Raw genomic sequence first — 21,394 nt, 5'->3', positions numbered from 1 at the left:
CCATTTAGTAAATATTTATTTTATAAACATGGATTGTGGTCTGACTCTGTTAGGATTCTGCTTTTGCATGGAGCCTTGTCCCTGACTAAGAAAGTGGTTATAAAGTCACTCAGCAATAACATTTTCCAGCATGACCAAATATGACTATGGAAGTTGGAACACCTATGTGTTCTTTTCCCTCATGGACGCCAGGGGGTACAAAATTCCTAAAGGATTTTCTGTACGATGGGTGAAGTTCATGTATTATACTGGTTCTCCAGGATACCAATTAAGTGTTCGAATCATGGAGTAATTAAAACATATATAAAATATATATTGACTTCATTGAGGCTGAAGATTTTGACATGGAAGCCATCAATTTTCTAATGAGAATATAGAGACTTTTCAAAACATGCCATCAGGATGTAGTTCTCTTTTCAAACAAAATTAGAATGACTGCCTGACTTTCCTTGACCACACATTCTTATGTTTTTTCCAGATTTGCTTATTCCCAGCTACCCGAGCAAAAAGATGAAATGGAGGAAGAATGTTGTTTTCCTAATAGCACATGATAGAAAGCACATGAGCTTCTCCCCAAGCTGAACTTTGACCATCACAAGAGTGTCCCCAAAAGGCCATAACTCTGCTGTCAGATTCAGATTGCTCCTGGATGCTTTCCTCTGAGTTGTCAATGAATATCAACGGAGGAATGACACACAAAAGCAGACTGTTAATAGAGAGGCGATGGTCCAAGTCCAGATGGGTGCTGTGCATGAATATGGAGCTCTCGGGATAAAGGGAAGGGAGCATATGAAAATTGAGACTTGTAGCTTTGGACCAAACCCCCTGACCAAGAAGCATTAGAATATGTCAACACAGGGGTGTCTGGGTGGCTCAGTAGGTTAAGCGTCCAACATCAGCTCAGGTCATGATCTCACAGTTTGTGGGTTCAAGCCCTGCATCAGGCTCTGTGCTGACAGCTCAGAGCCTGGAGCCTGCTTTGGATTCTGTGTCTCCCTCTTTTTCTCTGCCCCTCCCCAGCTCATGCGTGCTCTCTCCCTCTCAAAAATAAACGCTAAAAAAATTTTCTAAAAAAAACATGTCAACACAAAGATGGTTAAAATATGAAAGTGTTGACTTGTTCTGCAGTATAAGTTGAAGTTATGACAGTCACGTCGTCCAAATAGATATTTAACCTTCCATGAAGCTACTAAAGCTCACCATGAGTAAATAATGATGAGTAGCCAATTTTTATACATCCCTGGCCTAAAAGTGAGTCTTAAGACATCATTACTTTTCAATGATCAGAAAGAGTCCATGGACAGAGTAATTGCTTGGGGTGAAACGTGGTCTAGTACCCACCCTTTACATGCCTTCCATTGCTGGCTAATACAATTTTGTGGTCCCTGCCTCATAGAAAGTGGAATGGGGCCAGCATGTAAACAGGTTTTGTGAGCCCCCTGGGGTGGGCAGAACAGGTTCACTTTCCCCAAGGAGCCCTGAACCCGACGGGCACACGAACAGCTCAGGGCACACACACCAATGCCTCTGCCATCTGCCCACTATGGCACACAGGTACCATGATGACAATGACACATTCCAAAAAGGAAGGGAATTGTGGGTCTTAGGTATGGCCATCGTGGAGACAGTTGCACTGTTCTCAGTGCCATTTTCAATTATTGGGGTGAGGAAGGGCAAACAAGGGATGGAGTTCAACCTGTTTCAAGTTAAAAAATGTCAACCCCAAGGCACACCTCTCCTGTCCTTTTGAAGACTGTCTTTCACAAGCTGGCCATTAGCTGCATGGGGAGGGGTGGAGGTTCTAACAAAATGTGATTTTTTAGTGTGCTTTTTCTCTGTAGAGAGGCTTCAGAAAGCCCTTGAAGTCCTCAGCCTGAAATCCAAGTTAATAGGGGAAGTCCTTTTTTTTTTTTTTTTTTTTTTTTTTTTTTTAGGTGGAGAGATTTGTTAGGGAGAAACATTGACCCAGACTGCACTCTGGGTAAACTAGGGCAAAAGACCTGATATCGTCTGCAGGGTACTTATTAACCACTGCTCATTTGTGGGATCAATATTTCCAGCAAAGGAGTCAACACTCAAGATACACCACTAAGTATGTCTTGTTTTTTTCTCTGACATACAATTTATTTTATAAATTCATCTGCTGGAGAAGAAAAGGCAGTAGGAAGGACTGTGTCTTTTATCTCCGGGATATGCAAAGCACATTTATTTTCAGCTTTTATCTCCGGAATTGTATGTTGATCCCATACATATAGATTGATTTTGTTCAGGTAGATAATGAAAAGTCAAGTGGAAAATTACACAATGGCACTCACGATCCTAGTCTTATATCGGTATATAAATTGGTTTATTATTTCATTCTATTAAAAGGCTTTTTTTTTTTTTTTGTACCAGGAAAACTTCAAAATGCATCATGTTGTCAGCCTCACTGAATTTTCTTTTGGGGGAGGAGGTAGGGAAGGGGAGCTGAAGGAAGCGATTTATTCTGCTCCGGTTGCTAATTGTATTGGCTAAATGAGCTTCCGCAAAGGAGTATCCTTGCAGATTCTCTCCCCAGCCCACTTCAGGGTCACACACACAGTTTCTGTAACTCCAGGACCTTTCTGGGCCTGAACAAAGATGTCCACCATACAAGTCCTTCTCCATAAGTGGTTATTTTTTCCACTCCAGACAATTCTAAATTTTGTCACGATAACTGAAAAAGGCAAGCACTCCCCCCTCCCCCAGCACCAAGAGGCCAGAGGCTAGAGGGTGGTAGCCAGATAAAGGCCACCACCAAGGGACAGCTTGGAGCCAGAATCCTGGAGGAAATGTTATTAATAAACATCTTCTGGACATTTGGTAGCCCGTGGAGCTTGCTCCAGCTTAAAGCAATTAATTCAGGACACTGACATAAACTCTCCAGGTCTTTGACAGCTTGGAGCCGAAATAAAAATGCTAGTTCTCCCGGGAAGAGAAGAGGCTGGCTAGCTCTTTTCTGGACTGTTTGCTTATAGGCCCAGAGAGCAACCTTCCTTGCAGAATGAAATGCAAGGGCACAAACAATGTACCAGGGAGAGAATAGAAGATGGGAATGAACAGTTTGAACTATTTGCTCAGCAGAAGGGCACCACAATGCTGGGGTAGTGGTTTTCCCATGCACCCCCCGTCCCTTCTTTGGGGTCTTTTGTTATCCCCTGTCTCCTTTGGCCAGATAAGAGCACAGCTGCAGCATTGCAGCTAAGTAAGGCTGTACTTATCCCCCTAAATCTCGGGGTGCCTTTACTGTAATGGGTTAGGCTTGGTTCTCTTTTATTTTACAAGGGGATGGTGAGGGAGAGAATGGACGAAAGGAGGGAGGGCCCGTGGGGGAGGGGGCGAGGCAGAAAGGACTGTGACATTGCTTGTATCTGATTCATGATTTTTTTCCCCTTTCTTTCTTAAATCCGGGCTGTGATCAGATACAATCTTTGTAGGGCATTTGAATGGAAGGGTTCAGTGATTTGTACCAGTCACTAGACCAAAATGTTGCCTTTTTGGGAATGGAAATGCAGGAGGTGTATGTCCCGGGAAGGGAAGAGGGGGATTTTGAGGCAGAATTTTTGGTTCAAATAACCAGGTTTAAATTCTCTGGCTGCAGGAAAGAGGGGAAAGTTTTGAATTGTCAATTTAAACACTGCATTCAATGATGATCTGTCGCTTCTGAAAATCACTGGACTCTTCCCCTCCAAACTTATTTTGTTCAGAATCCTAATGAATACAGGTTGCTGGGATCAGAGTTAAAAATAGGATGATCGGGAGATGAACATAAAATGTACTTTTGTAATTGCCATAAATTACACTTCTAATCAGAGTAAATGTCACCTAAAATATAATCAAATGTTCTTTCACATTTGCTCTTTTAAAGTCAGAGCCTATTTTAAATGCCATAAGAGACAGTAGACATGGCAATAATATAAAAATAAGCGCAAAGTACCGTTTACATTAAATTCATTTTAAAGTCAAAATCTAACAGGGGTTTGCCTTGTCGTGTGTGTGTTCCGACTCAGTGGGCTTTGCCACCGATGTTGGTTTTGGGAACCAGGCCACAATGCTTAATTCTATTGTAATAAGGTTTATTTAGCCTGAATGGTTTTATAAGGTGAAAAGGCAAGAAGTTTAACACCCAAGAAAATTCGTGGTTTACTATGATTGCATTAATTGTTCGCAGGCTAGAAGCCCACCTGCGGGAAGTACAAAGTTTCAAGGCTGTTTTTTTTTTTTTTTTTTCACACTGACAAAACTCGCAGAAAAAACAAAACAAAACAAAACAAAACAAAACAAAACAAAACACCCTTCTATATATTTTTCCTGCTGGGTGGTCAGAAGGAAAGGCCACGAAGCCAAAGGCCTCCCATTGAGACAGTGCTCTGCGGAGAGCTGACCTCACGTGCCACCACCGCGGGAGATGAGCGCACCTGTCCGTCTCTGCCACTCGCTGGTGAGGTTTGCACGTTCCGGGGGTGGGCGGTGGAGAGCCACGCACCACCCCCACAGCGGGGGCCGGCTCCCCTACAGGGAAACGCCCACCTCATGTGCCCACGCAGTCTCAAGGCATCCTGTAAAATGTCTGTGTGGCCATTGTCCAGTAGAGCTGCTAAGTAGTTTAATGTCAGTGAGTATTAAATTTGATTTAAGAGGTGTGTGTGTGTGTGTGTGTGTGTGTGTTGTGCCCTGCATAGGATGCAGGGAAGTGGAAGTAAAAATGGGGGAAGGGTTCTACTTAAACACTTGCAAATATGTGATGGAATCATGAAAAAAAAGATTCCTTGAAATATATCATTTTTGCTTATGATTTTGTATAAACATGTATGAGTGGATAACCTTTTTTTCTCTATAAAGATTGTAATAAAAGTATCAAGTACCAGATGTTTTGCATTTCTTTTGCAAGCATAGATTTTTAATTTTTGTATTTAGTACTGAAATATTACCACATAACAAAGGACAAACACATTTTTTTTTTTTTTTCTGATTAGGTGCTAAGATTCAATGTATGCCACCTTTATGAAACTGAGACCAGGTGAAAGAATCATAATCTGCTTGGGTAAATATGTTTCTTCTCTCTAACTCTTGACTTGTCTAAGGACATTTTTTCCCACCCGCATTTTAAGAGTGATCTGAAAATCATACTGAATCATTGTGGATAACTCAGGGAAATGACTTTTGTCCTTTTGAGATCATGGATTTCCACAAGAAGGGAAACAGTTCTTCATTGCCAATTTCTGCACATAATGCACATGCAACTGGTATGCAGCACAAAGCTGCACGTGTTGGAAGGCCTCTGAGGGAGAAGGAATGCCATAGTGGAGGGCAAAGGCACAAATAATGAATCAAGTTTAAAAGACTGTGGTCAGAAGCAAGGAGCAAGTGATACTGATCTTATATGAGACAGGCTTGGACATCACACCAGCTGCCACGGGGTTTGATTAATGAGGCATTAAGGAGATCGAGTGACACTTACAGCTAGTTACTTATGGTGCTAATTTCAAAACACTTTGCAATAGACAAAGAGACTCTGCTCATAATGCAAAGTAATTTGTGGTGTGTTCCTGGTGAATGCATTTAGCGAAGCAAATATAGTTATGCAGAATTTAAATTAAGGTTGACACTAATGTAAACAGAGCCCAAGAACCACTGTCCAATAATTTGATGAGGACACAGGTTTTAATCAAGCCTCTTCCACTAAAATAGCAATTTAAATCCTCATCGTTTAAACTGGATAAAATGCTTAACCATGAAGGTTGGCGGGGGGAGGGGGGGAATAAAAAATTACTGGAAAAGATAAAAGAAACACAATATCTCTGGGGAAACTGTGACTATACTTTGACCCAACAGAAGGTTATCCATGCTGATTTAAATATTAGGTTGATTCCAGGTCCAGATTCTAGGAATTTGAGGGCATTTGCCATGTATCATTTTTGTTGTGAAATTATGGTTTAACGCATTCTGGTAGTATTGATCTCAGAATAAAAATGATCCTGGTAATAAGAAAATGGAGACTCTAAGTTGCTTCAGAGTCCCAAGAAGTATTTATTTTATTAAAAGGAGAAATATCCCCCCCAAAAAAGATTTCTATTGAACTGAAATTTTTCAAATTGACTAGGGGTGGTGAGGATGGAAACAGGCCTGTGAAGGAAGGCCTAACTACTCTGAGGGTTCGATTTCCAAGAGGAGCTCACACACTCATACATGGCTTTTCTCCAGTTTGCTAGTTTATTTTCCTTACTAAAAATCATTAGGAGAGGAGGGTGGTCAGCCCAGGCATTAACATTAATTAAAATGCCGGCTACCCAGGTTCCAGGACTGGGGAGGCCTTGCTTGTTGGAAACAAAACAAAATAGCAACTTAACTCTGTCGCAGCTCTTGGAAGGAAAAATGAGTGAAGGCTAGAAACAACATATCCTAGGGTCTCAACACTTTTACTGGTGGCAACTGGTCTGGAAGGTGAGGGCATCCTAAATTATCTGAATTGTGATCTGACTGTTCTAAATCATGTTAATGATATATCTTCTGGGGAAAAATTTGTACAGAGGTGTGTTTTTAATACTAACTCCAAAGAAAGATCCCCCCAAAAAACTAGAAAAAATGCATTAAATGTTAAGCACCCTGAAAATGCTCCTAGTAGTAATTTTCAGTCACTCACCTTATGGAACTTCGGCAAGGGCAGAAGGTGAGGGGAAAACTGGAGATTGAAATATTCGGGAGAATGGCTGCGCAATGACCTTGATCTCGGCACCACCTATGTGGCGATGGATCTTATACACGGCAAATAAATCATGCTGTTAAGGTCACTCAGGCAGTAAGGCAGAGCCAGTCCACTCTGATCTTGGAGACCGTGTCCCCTGCCCTTGGCCTCGGCCCCACAAGGGACGTATCCCCCTCGCAAAGAACCAGTGCCCCTTTCTCTGCTACCCTTTCCTCTGTGGTGGTTCAGTGGACTGTCAACACTGCTTTGGGAAGACTCCATTTTAGGGGTGTTACCTGAGGAAATCCCTTCCTCTAAATATGCTTAAGAGGGGAAGGGACTGCTAATAATCTTCATCCCTCCGGAGTTAAAGAAAATGAACTGAAAAAGCATCAGTGTGACTCACAGCTTCAAGGAGGGCGATTCTGAAAATAACACGGTCTGTATTCTCTGTGTCCAAAACAGACTCCCTTTGGCATCCTGATATTGGGAGCTCAGGGGCAAAAGTGAGAAGAGATGGGTTGGGAGGTGGCTCAGAAGCCACAGGACTGAGGCTCTCACAGTAATTGCAGGGTATGCAGCCTGCAGGCCCTTCCTCCTTTCTGCTAGAGGACAAGCAGCAAAGAGCATGGTGAGATAGGGGGAGGGGAGGGGATTAGTGTTGCAGGGCCAACCTGGCATGTCAGAGTGCCTTCCAGAATGTTGTAAAGAAAACAGTTTGCTGGGTGATGACTTTGGTGGCCTCCCGGGTTTGGGGACTGATTCACACTCTTCACATCACCTTTGATGCCTTCTCTGACTGTGGAGGGCAGTCCCCAAGGGCTGTGATGCTCTTGGCATTGACAGAGTGTTGATTTCTACCCTTGGGAGGCACCACCCTGTTTGGCCTATGTGGCAAAGTTACTGCTCATGGCAGCTGCTCCTTTGGGAACAGCTCTAATAAATGATCCCCTCAGCTCTCCACAGGCATGGTGGTGAGCAGCCCAGTGGTGCATATCCTCCTCCCTGTCCCCTCGTCCCCTGTCCCTCACTCCTGCTTCCTGAACTCCCCTTCCCAGGAAGCCACACACACACACCTCCCACTTGCAGCTGAGAGAGCTGTCCTCCTTGAATCTCCAGGTGCTCGCTGGGGCTGCCCAGTCTGTCCATGTTTGAGAAGCAATGTGGGAGAACCATCTCACTATCCCCTTCATCTTATCCTTCTTGCCATAAATCTGGAGACTCCTGCCTCTGAGCTCACTTGCCATACGCTCTCAGAGGGATCCTATTCTTTTTTTCCACTGATGCAGAATTGACTGGGGTGGTTGGCATTTTCAACCTCGCCATCCAGTAACATGGGTGAAGGCTTAGAAATGCCAACCCATCTGTTTTGGCCTCAGTCTCTCTCTCTCTCTTTCTCTTTCTCTCTCTCTCTCTCTGCCAGAGGGTAAAATGGAACAATTTCACAGACCATTGTTAAAAAAATTTTTAGGGGCGCCTGGGTGGCTCAGTCGGTTAAGCGGCCGACTTCGGCTCAGGTCATGATCTCACGGTCCGTGAGTTTAAGCCCCGCGTCGGGCTCTGTGCTGCCAGCTCAGAGCCTGGAGCCTGTTTCAGATTCTGTGTCTCCCTTTCTCTGACCCTCCCCTGTTCATGCTCTGTCTCTCCCTGTCTCAAAAATAAATAAAATGTTAAAAAATTAAAAAAAAATTAAATGTTGGCTTCACAAAGTTCCCTGGAAATAAATGATGCCGGTGATGCCTTTTGGACTCATTTCTTGTTACGGAAACATGGGGCACAACTGGGTGTGAGCAAGGCCAGCGGGCTGTCAGCAGTCAGCTCTCCACCTTCACTGAGAAGGACTCGCATTCTTTTGCCTGCCCTGTGAAAGAAATCCAAACCTGTTTCTCCTGCCCTACCTCTCGATTTGGAATCCTGGTGCAAATCCCAACATCAACAAGGTTGCTATGGTTTTTTATGATTATCTTAAGAATTTGTCTCAAGTGAGGCTTGAGTACTGCCAGGGAGGGTGCTGAGATCTCACTCAGCTCGGCACACATTTGCCACTTTCTTTCTTCTTGTCTCCTGCATTATGAACGCTGCCTCTACCGTACAAAGCTTGCTTTCTTACAGGAGCCATGACCTGCCATGTAACCCTGAGCCCAGAGACCTCCACTGATTTCTTTTTTTGTTTGTTTGTTTGTTTTAATGTTTATTTATTTTTTGAGAGAGACAGAGAGACAGAGGCAGAGACAGAGCACGAGTGGGGGAGGGGCAGAGAGAGGGAAACATAGAATCTGAAGTAGGCTCCAGGTTTTGAGCTGTCAGGACAGAGCCTGACACGGGGCTCGAACTCATGAGCCACAAGATCATGACCTGAGCTGAGGTCGGATGATTAACTGACTGAGTCACCCAGGCGCCCCTCCACTGACTTCTTAAACAGAGAAGAGATGACAAATGTCACCTTAAGGCATTCTCTGTTCCCAGGAAATACTGATTCCTTCCATGTCAGACCACAGGTGCCCCCTGGACAAAGCCCATGGCCCCTCCACAGCAGGCAGGCCACTGAGAGGGTCTGATTGTTTGTAGAAGGCTCTTTCCAGATACCAGCAGGCCTACATGGCCATCCCAACGGACACCTAGTTCTGCATGCCCATGTGGCTGTTCCTTGTCAAGTGCCAGCGTCTGTGTTGGGTCTCTTCGTAGTGAGGTAGCTGGGAGGGGGTGAGACCCTTGCCCTGCATCAAAGGTGATTTTGCACCAACATGGGTATAAATGGTTTGGCAGATAGGCTTTTTTTTTGGTCTGGGAATGTCCACTGATATATAGGTTCAGTGATGGGCTGGGAAAATTTTCCGTTGAAAGTCTAAATTAAACCGTTAAGATTTATTATAACACATTGCTTCCAATAAGCATTTGGGGCCAGCTCCAGGATTGAGTGGTTTCTCTCAGACCTTTTTTCTAGGTTTCATTGTCGGTTCTCCTTTTTCCTTCTTCCTTACCTCCAGGACCCAGGTGTGGGCTCCTGCATGTCTCCTGCCTCTTTTTTCAGTGCTCAAGCTGTCTGCCCCCTGGGCTCTGTCATGCACTGCATCATTAATAACATCCACCATATAGCAGAAAGCATAATTCTTACTTATTCTACAGAACTCTTTGTATGTTCAGGGGTGTCAGCATCTCCCCCCCCCCACCCGTGTATTTGCCTACCCAATTTATTGCATAGGGACTGAAGTATTTGAGTATTTTTCAGATAAACAGGTTAATATTTTATTCCCTTAAAATGCTGTTTGACACATGACTCAGCATTTTAGAATATCTCTGAGTAATGGGCATACTTGTTATTTATTAGTAGTTTTCTAAGAAATATCTAGAGATGAAAGGGTGGGTTCTGATGGCTTAGGGAAATTTCTGGGGTTATCTGAGAGCACCAGTTATCTGCAAAGTTAGAGCAATACCATCTGGGATGTTCACTGGCCTAACCCAGCAAGACAGTTTTCATGCTCTTGTGAAATTTCCAAATCACATTCCTTTGTTACTTGAGAGTCAGTTGGTCAAGGTATTGGCAATATCTCAACTCTCCCTTTCTTTAATTATTTACCAACTCCTGTTAATTCTTCTTTCGTAATGTCACATTTATCACTGCTTTTCCATTCTCCCTGCCAGCACCTTCGTATAGGCCCTTTATGACAAGGAAAATCAGCTTTCTACACCACATGTGTTGTGACTGATAGTCAGTTTCTAGAAGTTTGTGTCCATGCCTACAGAGAGGGGCAGCTTGAACAAGCTGCTGACACCCAATTATCATACTTTTTTATTTATTTATTTTTGAGACAGAGAGAGCTAGAACAGGAGCATGGTAGGGGCAGAGAGAGAGAGAGAGAGAGAGAGAGAGAGAGAGGGAAAGAGAGAGAGAGAGAAGAGAGACAGAATCTGAAGCAGGCTCCAGGCTCTGAGCTGTCAGCACAGAGCCTGACGTGGGGCTCGAACTCACGGGACTGTGAGATCATGACCTGAGCTGAAGTCGGACGCTCAACCGACTGAGCTACCCAGGCGCCCCAATTATCATACTTTTTATGAGGTATTCTGTACCTATTATTTTAATGTCAGTGACAGACCACAATCTGAACATTGCTTTCATCTTAGAAAAATCAACTATAGTTTTTCCTGGATATGAGCATGCATATTTTTTCATTTAACAAATATTGATTTTTATATGTATTGATCTATTTTGTATGGAATCTTAAATTTTCTGCTGCTCAAAATAGTTTAGATTTTCGGTAAGAAAGTAAGAACTTGTATTTCCCTGACACTGTAGTGAAAAGTATTGGAAATTCACCATAGATGGGTGGGGTAGATGGCTCTGGACCCACACATCAATCTGGACATTATAAAAAGAGAGGTCACAAGACACTTGTACCTACTGATGTGATACAATAGAAAACAACTTTTTTGACAAAAATCAAATATGAGCCACATCAGACCTCTGGATCTAGCTCCCAGAAATGTAGAGAACTGAAGAAACTGAATGCATCATTTGGGTATTGTCAGTAAAGAAATTGTAAATTGTCAAGTAAATTGTAAAGTAAATTGTAAAGTAAATTGTAAATTGTCAGTAAGAAAAAGAGAGAGAACTTATAGATTCAAACATACAGAATATGTATGTTAGCTAATTGGACCTTGATTTCAAAAAAAAAAAAAACCCAAAAAACAACTCCCTCCTCCACCCCCCTCCAAGCCCCTGCAGTAGTATGAGGTTTTTAATTAGGGAAATTTAATCACATATGTGCTACTTAGGAATTACTGTCAACTTTTTAGATGTAGCAATGACATGTGGCTATCCTGTTTAAAGTATGTATCTTTTAGAGTAACACTAAAATATTATTGAAGGAAGGAGTGATTTAACATGTAGAATTAACTTTCAAATGAGGCAGCTGGGGTACACCGTGTGAGGAGTAAAGGTAAATCAGAATTGGCTATGGGTTGGTAACTCTGGGAGTGAAGTGATATGATACACTGTTGTCTCAAACATGTTTGGAAAATTTCCGAAATAAGGGCACCTGGGTGTCTCAGTTGGTTAAGCATCCAACTCTTGATTTTAGCTCAGGTCATGATCTCATGGTTGGCAAGATTGAGCCCCACATTGGGCTCTCCACTGACAGCTTGGAGCCTGCTTGGGATTCTCTCTCCCTCTCTCTCTGCTCCTCACCCACTCATGCATGCTAGCTCTCTCTCTCTCTCAAAATAAATAAATAAACTTTAAAAATTAGAATTGTTAAAAAAGAAAATTCCCAAAATAAAAAGTGGGAAAAAATGAGGCTCACATTCATGAAGCTATGGCCCCCGAGATCACTCAGCAGTTTTATATTAGAGACAGCCTGGAGTCTGAGCGGCCATCTGCCTATCCACTGAGACCACATGATCTTCTCCTAGACTCTTGTCAAGGCCCCTCCTAGCTCTGACTGTTGATCTAGTCCAAGTCGTTCTCTGTAGGGGATGCTGTGATTAGCTTGCTCCTCATGTTCTTTCCAATTCCCCACTGCTTTGTTTGCTACCAGAACACATGCCACTGTTCAACTCTGGAATCACAAACCCTAATGGTCATCTCTTTCTGAGTGTGGCTTCAACAGCTTTTCCTTCTTCTTTAAAAAAAAAATAAGTTTACTTATTTTCAGAGAGAGAGAGAGAGCGCAGTGGGGTAGGGGCATAAGGAGACGGAGACAGAGAGAATTCCAATCCAGCTCCAAACTGTCAGCTCAGAGCTCAGTGTAGGGCTCGAACTCATGAACAGTGAGATCATAACCTGAGCCAAAACAAAGAGTCGGATGCTTAATCAACTGAGTCACCCAGGTGCCCCAAGCTTTTCCTTCTTGACACTCTTTTCCTTGCTTTCCATGATGGTGCAGCTACTGGTTTTCTTCTGATGTTGTAATCATTTCCTTAACTCTTCATCCTCCTCCTATTTGTTCACGGAAGCCCCTCTGTGAGTCCAGGGTTCAGCTCTCTGCTTTTTCTTTCTCTCAACTTTTTCCATCTAAGAAGCCATACATGCTCCCCATCATCTTTGTGTAGAGAACTCTCCACCCAGCCTTTAGCCTTGCCTCCCTCCTGAGTTCTGTAGTCTCACCTCTTCAGATGCTTGTCAGAAATTTCTTCTGACACCCCTAGACATCATTCCCCTCATACCCAGAATTTCCACAAAATAAATCCTTTCCCTCATGCTCGCCTTCCATGTTTCTTAAAACATCAGCTTTACTGTCAGCTCCTCCTTATAATACCTCACCTCTCACGTCCATCTCTGTTTCCATCCTTACCTCCAACACTCATGTCCAGGCCCCTCTATTTCACCTCCTTTCTGGATTTCCCAGCACCTTTCACTCTGTGGCCTCACATCTGGAAAGCATCTCCAAGCCCCTCTGTTCCTGCTCCTATCTCTCCAAGGCCGTCAGAGAGTTCCTGTTCTCTGTAAGATGAAATTCTCAATTTATTTCCCCAATATTCTCTATCTGACCTCAGTTACTAGTTCAATTACCAGACTCTACACTAACCTCCTCACAGACAGCATCTTCCTCCAGTTCTGAAACTTTCCAGCTCCCTCCTGCCTGGGGTGAGGCAAGGCAAGGGTGAGTCCTACCTGTTTCAATACCCAATTACTGGAAATCAGAGATGGTGTGTCCATAGTCTGAAATTGTTAGCTTGGCATGTAATGGAAAGATCACTCTAAGCTAGCTAGTCCTGTACCACATTCAGTCTTAAACAGGTGTTCAATGTCTCTTGCCCATTTTAAAATGAAGATAAACCCAACTTGGATGCCCACCTGCCTAAATGAAGTTGGACACTGTGCTGGGCCATTGGAGCTTATAACAACTAACTGGTTAATTTCCTCTACAGGCATTTTTCCCTTCCTTGGATAAGAATACAATCATTTTAGGGTTGAGTCTGTCTAGCTCCTCTCATGGCTGGCAGTCCTGAGCAGAGTGCTGAGAACAGAAAGTGTTCAATAAAGATGATTGAGGAAACGACTCATTCATGACCTTCTCCCCTTCACCCAATCCTAAATCCAAGCCCTCCTCATAGCCTTTGGTGTAAAGATGCCTACAAACCTGTTCATGGCAGCAAATTTTCTGGGAGATGCCTACTTTCAAATGCTGTGCCATTTTTTTCCCTAATAAGTGCACTTGTCAGATCATGTACTTGAAATTTCTTTCTTTTCCTTCTTTCCTTTCCTTTCCTTTCCTTTCCTTTCCTTTCCTTTCCTTTCCTTTCCTTTTTTCTTTTCTTTTTTTATAACCCAAAGTTTGTACCTCTTAATCCCTATGTCTAGGTCACCTGCCCCTCCCCCTTCTTCCCCTCTGGTAACTACCAGTTTGTTTCTGTTATCTATGTGTTTGTTTCTGTTTGTTTTGTTTGTTTGTTTGTTTTTTGTTTTTAGTTTCTATTTGTAAGTGAAACCATATAGCATTTGTCTTTCTCTGCTTCAGTGATTCCAGTTAGCATAAAACCTTCTAGGTCCATCCATGTTGTTGCAAATGGTAGGGTCTCATTCTTTTCTATGGCTGAGTAATATTCCATTATATATACGTGCCACGTTTTCTTTATCCACTCATCTGTTGATGGACACTCAATAGGTGGACATGGAGCTGCTTCCATGTCTTGGCTATTGTAAACAATGCTGAAATGAACATAGGTAGGAGTACATATATCTTTTGGATTGGTGTTTTTTTCCCTTTAGATAAATACTCAGAAGTGGAATTGCTGGATCGTATGGTCATTCTATTTTTAACTTTTTGAGGAACTTCCATAACTGCTGCACCAGTGTACATTCCCACCAACAGTGCACGAGGGTTCCCTTTTCTCCACATCCTCACCAACACTAGTTATTTTTTGTCTTTTTACTAAGGGTACATGTGACAGCTGTGAGATGATATCTCATCATGGCTTTGATTTTCATTTCCCTGGTGATAAGTGATGTTGAGCATCTTTTGGTGTGCCATGTACTTGTATTTCTTGGTTTAAAAAAATATCACTAAGTGGGGCACACTTCTGGTTTGCATGGACTGGAACTGTCTAAATGATGTCCCTCGCTGGCCTAGGCAACTTGGGGTGGGTGTGGGGGCCCACAGGGAAGACTGAGTGGGTGAAGCCAGGAAGATGTGTGGATCTTTGCATATACATACCCAAGTCTGAGCCCTCTAGCCCTTACTTCTTTGACACCTCTCAAGCTACATTTCCCCTTTCCAAATTTGCTCTGAAAGATCATTTCTAAACTGACTTTATGTACATGCTAAACATTGAAATTGAAAGAAAACTTTCAGTACTCCAACATTTTTTTATTTATAAAACATATGTGGACACTTGCCCTGTTTGTGCAAGCAGTACTACCTTCTCCTCCTCCTCTTCCTCCCCCTCCTCTTCCTCCTCCTGCCCCTCCTCCTCTTCCTCCTCCTCTTCTTCTTCTTCTTCTTCTTCTTCTTCTTCTTCTTCTTCTTCTTCTTCTTCTTCTTCTCCTCCTCCTTCTCCTTCTCCTTCTTCTCAGATAAAGGTTTTTTTTTTTTTTTTTTTTTTTTTTTTATTGAATAGCTTATCTGTGTCATTGCTGAGGCCACTAGTTACAGACAACAGAGAGGGGATTTTATTTTTTTCTCTCTTCCTCCTTGGCACTCAGTATTTTCAACCTCATAACATACATCTTATCTCCATAAGTTCTATGCTCCAGCAAAATGAAACTATTTCCTGTTCCCAGAGGACACTTTCTATTTCTTCACCTTCAACATTTTCTTCATGTGGTTCCCAGGACATGGAAACTCTCCATCTTTTCAAGAGCACCTGTTGAGATCTGCCCATCACCAAAGGCCAGCCTTGAGCACCACCACATCCACTAGTCTTTTCAGATCAAGCCTTCCTAACACTCTATATCCTTCTAATGATATTCAACATATTTATCTTGGAGTTTTATTCTCTGTACCCATGTTTCTACGCCCAGAGCCTTGAACAGAGTAAGCATTCTGAGATATTTGTGGGATTGAACTCAGCACCGCTTATGTAGCAAGCCCTCTGTCAGATTCAGAGGATACTGTAAGGGTGACCTTCTGAGGATGATACAAGAGAAAGTATGGGGAATTATTCTGTAAATTCAAGAAGCATTTGAATAGTATAAGCATGATGATGGTGAAGATGGTGTTGATGAAGATGAATATGCAGGACATTTGCATTCCCTTTCCTCTCCACCTTTGTCATCCCACTCTGTCCCCTTGGAGCTTGACCCCTATGGACGGCATCAGCCAGGCTCCCTTGCCTTTTGCTTTCCTTTTGGGTTCAGCCAACATGAAATATGAATGGAAAATCAGAGTGAGAGGGGAGTTTGGGTATTCATTCTGCTGGTTGTCTTTGCTGGGTCTCAGTGTGAAAGTGGTGCCATTCTAAGGTCACAGTCCCTTTCAGCTAGTCCCCTACTCTGTAGTAAAAGCTCCCCAAGTTGCACTTTGAAGCCTAGGATGGCAGCATCCCCCCATTTTTGGCCATTCTGAGTGTGTCACTAATAGGTTCCCTTACACCCTGCCCTAAACACCTTTAATAATTTCCTCTTTTCAGTGTGGCATCTCTGTTTCTTGCCAAGACCCTGATCCATACAATAGCTGTTGGGATGACAGTAGTGATAGTGGTTATGATGATTTTTTTTTCTCCCAGCTGGTTGTCTGAGAGTCCTAATGAGCAATTGCATGCAGAGAAGCTAGAGAATTGTGGCAGAGACTAGCATGATGTTCACTGTATTGCTGCATAAGTCACTCCCAAACTTAGTGTCTTAAAGCAATAACCATAATGATTATTTCTCATCATTTTAAAAGTTTATTTATTTTAAGAGAGAGAAAGAAAGAGAGGGACAATGAGCTCTGCCACTGCCAGTGCAGAGCCTGATGTGGGGCTCAATCTCACAAACTGTGAAATCATGACCTGAGCTGAAATCAAGAGTTGTATGCTCAGCTGACTGAGCCACCAGGTGCCCCTATTTCTTATCATTTTTGTAGATCAGGAATTTACCCAGTTACAGCAGGATAGCTTATTTCTACTCTGTCATGTCTAGGGCTTGTCCTAGAAGGCTGAAAGCTCCCTCACTTATAGGTTTGGCAGTTGATCTTGGCTACTGGCTGGGGAATGATTTGGGGCGTCAACTGGAGCATACACATGTCTTCTCCTTTTGGTTTGGACTTCTTCACAACATGGTGGCTAGAGTCGAAAGGGTGGACATTCAGAGACAGAGAATGAACCAAGCCAAAGCCAGACTGCCCTTACAATCCAGCCTTGGAAATCCTGCAGTGTCACTTCTACCATGTTCCACTGGTAGAGATAGTTATAAAGATCCACCCCATTTCAAGGAGAAGGGATGTAGGTCCCACCTCTTGGTGGAGGAGTGTCAATGACTGCAATTGATCATCAATTGTATTATATGGGCTAAAATGACATAAACCACTTCTGGACCTATGCATAAATATCCATGTGCCACCCAGTCTTTCCTCCCATGCAGTGGCAACTGTGCAGGATCCATATTGGAGATGGCAATGACACAAAAGTCAAGGAGGACCACCCAACCCATATAAACCTTTGTAAATATGATGATTAAACTTTTAGTGTGTTAATCCTCTTAAATTTGGTGATTCCTACAAGAATTTTAACTATATCCCAAAGATTCATCTGAGCCAATATATTCCTCTTCCTATCTTAGCAGCACATCTATCAGGACCACATATCCATGATGAAAGCAGGGACCTGGGGTTAGTTTCTTCTTCCTCTTTGTTATGTGTGCACCTCCCCCCACTTCAAGTTGTAGTGAGCAGTAAAATGACTGGGAAAGAGAAGAAGGAGGTCATGGGACTGCCTAGATCTTTAAACAACAGGATCCCTGACTATATCCAAAAAGGTCTTAACCAAGTCAAACAGTGAAAAGGGTGCAATGTTAACATGAATGCAGTAAATATTCCATCCTTCTTTGGAGGATCTTGGGGAGAAAGGAGAGTGTTGTGTTGGAGAGGAGTGGTAGGGGATGTCTTCAGGGGCCTACCACACCACAGAATACTGTTTCTGGTGGAGAAGGTGTACCTGACATCCTTCCCAATAAGAAGCCTGGGAAAAACATTTGTCAAGTGATATTTATAACTGACATTTTCATAAGGATCCAGTCTGTAGAGTGTTTTCACAGCACTTGGAAAGCCACATTTTTCATTCTTCTTCCTCCCCATCTTCTGTAATTAAATGAAGTTCACAGTGTTAGATGTATGTTTAAAATGGTATGCTTTCAGGACTGCATTTTAAAAAACTTTCTACTTGGAAATAACTTTGACAATAATAACGATAATTTCAAAAAGTAATATTTATTTCCTGGACCATTTGAGAGTAAGGTAGGTGCACACATCATAATTCTTTCCTTCTAAATATTTTCTATTTCCTCCTAAATGTACCCCAATATGGGGCCTTAGACACAGAGGGAGGCCCAACATCTGGTGCCAAGCTTTGAGAGGTAGAAGCCCGGGTTCTGCATTTATTCTCCAGCAATTAGGATATTCCTAAAGAGGAATGTTGGCTGAAAAATACCCACATAGATGGACATAGACAGACATCTGCCTTCTTGCCTTGTCTAATATATTCACATTCTGTTTGGGTAAAGAAACAGAAGGGATGTTCACCCCACATTCAGGGATACTGATTGGGAAGGTGTGGCTAACATAGTCTCCGGGTCAGAAAAGATCTTGATAAATTGAACTTTTACCAGATTAAATAGAAAATGTACATTATAAAATCACAAAATTACTACTGTATTATTTCCTTGGGTCTAAGAGATTTTCTCTGCCTTTTATTGTTTCTAAACTTTACATGCCCCCTAAAATTTATGCCAGAGGCAACTAGCTGTTTAATAGATAAGGCAGTTATAAATAGAAAACCTACTTTTACGTAGATGAAGGTCTACCTAATTGCCACCTGGGTTTTTCTCCACCAGTGGTTGAACTACACAGGAATAAATTTTTTATCGAGGTAGGGCATCTGGGTGGTTCAGTCAGTTAAATGTCCAACTTCAACTCAGGTTATGATCTCACAGTTTGTGTGTTTGAGCCCCACTCAGGATCTGCCCTGACAGTGCAGAGCCTGCTTGGGATTCTCTCTCTCCCTCTCTCTGCCCCTCCCCCACTCACTCTCTGTCTGTCTCAAAGTAAATAAAAGTTTACTTTTTAAAAAATGTTTATTGAGGTATAATTTACATACCGTAAAGTGTGTCCTTCTTACTGTACAGTTCCAGTTTCAAATACGTGCAGTCATGTAACAGCCACCAAAATCAAGGCACAGAACAGATCCACCTCCAAAAAAGTTCCCTTTGGCCCTTTGTAGTCAAACCTCCCTTCTGCAATCTGTTTTGTTCCCATATAGTTATGCCTTTTCCAGAAGGTCATATAAGTGAAATTACTTTTATGTAGACTTTCTGAGTCTGGCCTCTTTTGCTTAGGGAATGTATTTGAAATTAAACCATGTTTTTGTATGTATTAATAGTCTGCTCCTTTCTATTGCTGTGTTGTATTCCATTGCAGAGACATCCCATACAATGTTCACCCATTCAACATTTAAAGAATGTATATGTTGTTTTCAAGTTTTGGTTATTATAAATAAACACTTTATAAACATTCATGTACAAGGTTTTGTGTGAACACATGTTTTCATTTTTCCTGGGTAAATAGTCATATAAGTGTGTTTAATGTTTTAGGAAACTGTTTTCTAAAGTTGTTGTACTGGCTGGCACACCAGCAGCGGTGCACGAGGGCTCTGCATCTTGGTGTTGCCGGCATGTTTTACAGATTCTAATATGAGCATATTGGTATGTCATGGTGGTTGAAATTTGCAAATCTTTAGTGACAAATGATGTTGGGCATCTTATCATATCCGGACTTGCCCATAAATCATTTTCTTTGGTGAAATGTGTCCTCAGATTTTTTTATCGGATTATTTGTTTTCTTTTTATTAAATTTCAAAGTTTTTTTTTTTTTTTAACGTATTCTGAGTAAGTTGTTTATGCGTTTTGCAAATATTGTTCCCCCAGTTGCGGCTTCTATTCTCATTTTCTTTTTTTCTTTTTTTTAACTTTATTTTTAAGTAATCTGTATACTCAACATGGGGCTCAAACCAGCAACCTCAAGACCAAGAGTCACATACTCCACCAGCTGAGCCTGCCAGGCACCCCTCTTTTCATTTTCTTAACGGTGCCTTTTTTAAGAACAGGTTTTCATTTTGGTGAAGTCCAATTTTTCAATTTCTTCTTTCATGTGTTGTATTTTTGGTATCAAAGGTAAGAAATATTTGCCTAATCCAAGATCACAATGATTTTTTGCTGTGTTTTCTTCTAGAAGTGTTATAATTTTACATTTAGGTCTATGATTTCTTTTGAGTTTCCTTTCATATATGGCATGAGGTATGGATTGAATTCATGTATACTTGCCATGGTGACTTTGTTTGTTTGTTTTGCAAAGATAATATTCAGTGAAAGATGTACCTTACCAGTAATAGAGTCTTCAACATAAAGAAATGGAAGATTGATGCAGCCTGGTTTAGTTTTTGGAAAAAAGATCTAGATGTGAAGGTGAACGACATGCTCCTCTAACGTGGACAGTGTCTCAGCTGCTAAAATAAGTGGAAATCGTGACATCCAGCTCAAAAGAGTCACTAATCCTATTGTTTTCCATACAGGTCAAGCTATGTTTGAATTGTTCTTAAGTTTTTGTGTAATTTTTGAAAGAGAGGTACTGACATAAGAATGAAGGATGAGAATGATCTTGATGGGTTTGGCCTCAGGTGGGGTTGGGGGATGGGGAGCAGCCCCAAAAGTGGGAGAGTAAGAAACTAAATGAACATCACTTCTGAAGAAAAATAAGAGTCTTCAGTCTTTGCAAAGGCAGGCTAGGGTTAAGAACTCAAACTCTGACATCAACCAAACTGGTTTAAAATCTCTATCCTTTCTCACTCCAGGTGTGGACTTTAAGTTACTTCCTTGAATTCTCTGATTTTTATTTCCACATTCATAAAATGTGGATAAGAAAACTCCCCATTTCATAGTTTTTATTGGGAACAAATAAAATAAGATAATCCATGCCAAATACCTAGCTCAATGCCTGGTGTTGTGTGTGCTCAGAAAATGCCAGCTATTTTTCTTGCCACTTACTATTTATCTACTCATGTTTCCTTCACTGAGTTTCACCATGTATCCATTATTGGGGTATCAAAACACGATAACAAGCCCTCAAGAGGCTTAGCCTCTTAGAATTGGAAATTGATCAGTGTAGCCAGCCTAGTGGAGATGAACCTAGTTGTTTGCATGGGAGTTATCTTGTGTGTGTGTGTGTGTATGGTGTAAACTATGTGAGATATGATTGAGGATGTGTCCAGTCACCACAGTGAGATATTTCTAAAGAGATAATATTAAGCCAAGGATGGATCCTATACAAGATGGAATCTTTATTTTTTCAAAGTTTATTTATTTATTTTGAGAGAGACAGAGACAACGTGAGGGAGGGAGGGAGGGGCAGAGAGAGAGAGAGAGAGAGAGAGAGAGAGAGGAAGAGATTGAAAATCCCAAGCAGGCTTCATGCTGCCAGTGCAGAGCCCAAAGCGGGGTTTGCACTCATGAAACTATGAGATCATGACCTGAGCTGAAACCAAGAGTCAGATGTTTAACCCACTGAA

General features: G+C 42.0%; 1 long non-coding RNA gene across 1 annotated transcript; it reads left to right on the top strand.

Annotated features, from left to right (window-relative positions):
* Positions 1-4,769: 4,769 nt before the first annotated feature.
* Positions 4,770-19,355, top strand: LOC128773498 (uncharacterized). Its single transcript, XR_008417799.1, has 2 exons — positions 4,770-5,062; positions 17,202-19,355. It is a non-coding gene; the product is annotated as an uncharacterized LOC128773498 (long non-coding RNA).
* The last annotated feature ends 2,039 nt before the right edge of the window (positions 19,356-21,394 follow it).

Source organism: Panthera pardus, unplaced genomic scaffold, assembly GCF_024362965.1.
Source record: "Panthera pardus isolate Hobbes unplaced genomic scaffold, ASM2436296v1 HiC_scaffold_25, whole genome shotgun sequence".
Taxonomy (NCBI): domain Eukaryota; kingdom Metazoa; phylum Chordata; class Mammalia; order Carnivora; family Felidae; genus Panthera; species Panthera pardus.
The sequence above is the reverse complement of the archived record's forward strand: the minus strand, read 5'-3'. Positions and strand labels throughout refer to the sequence as shown.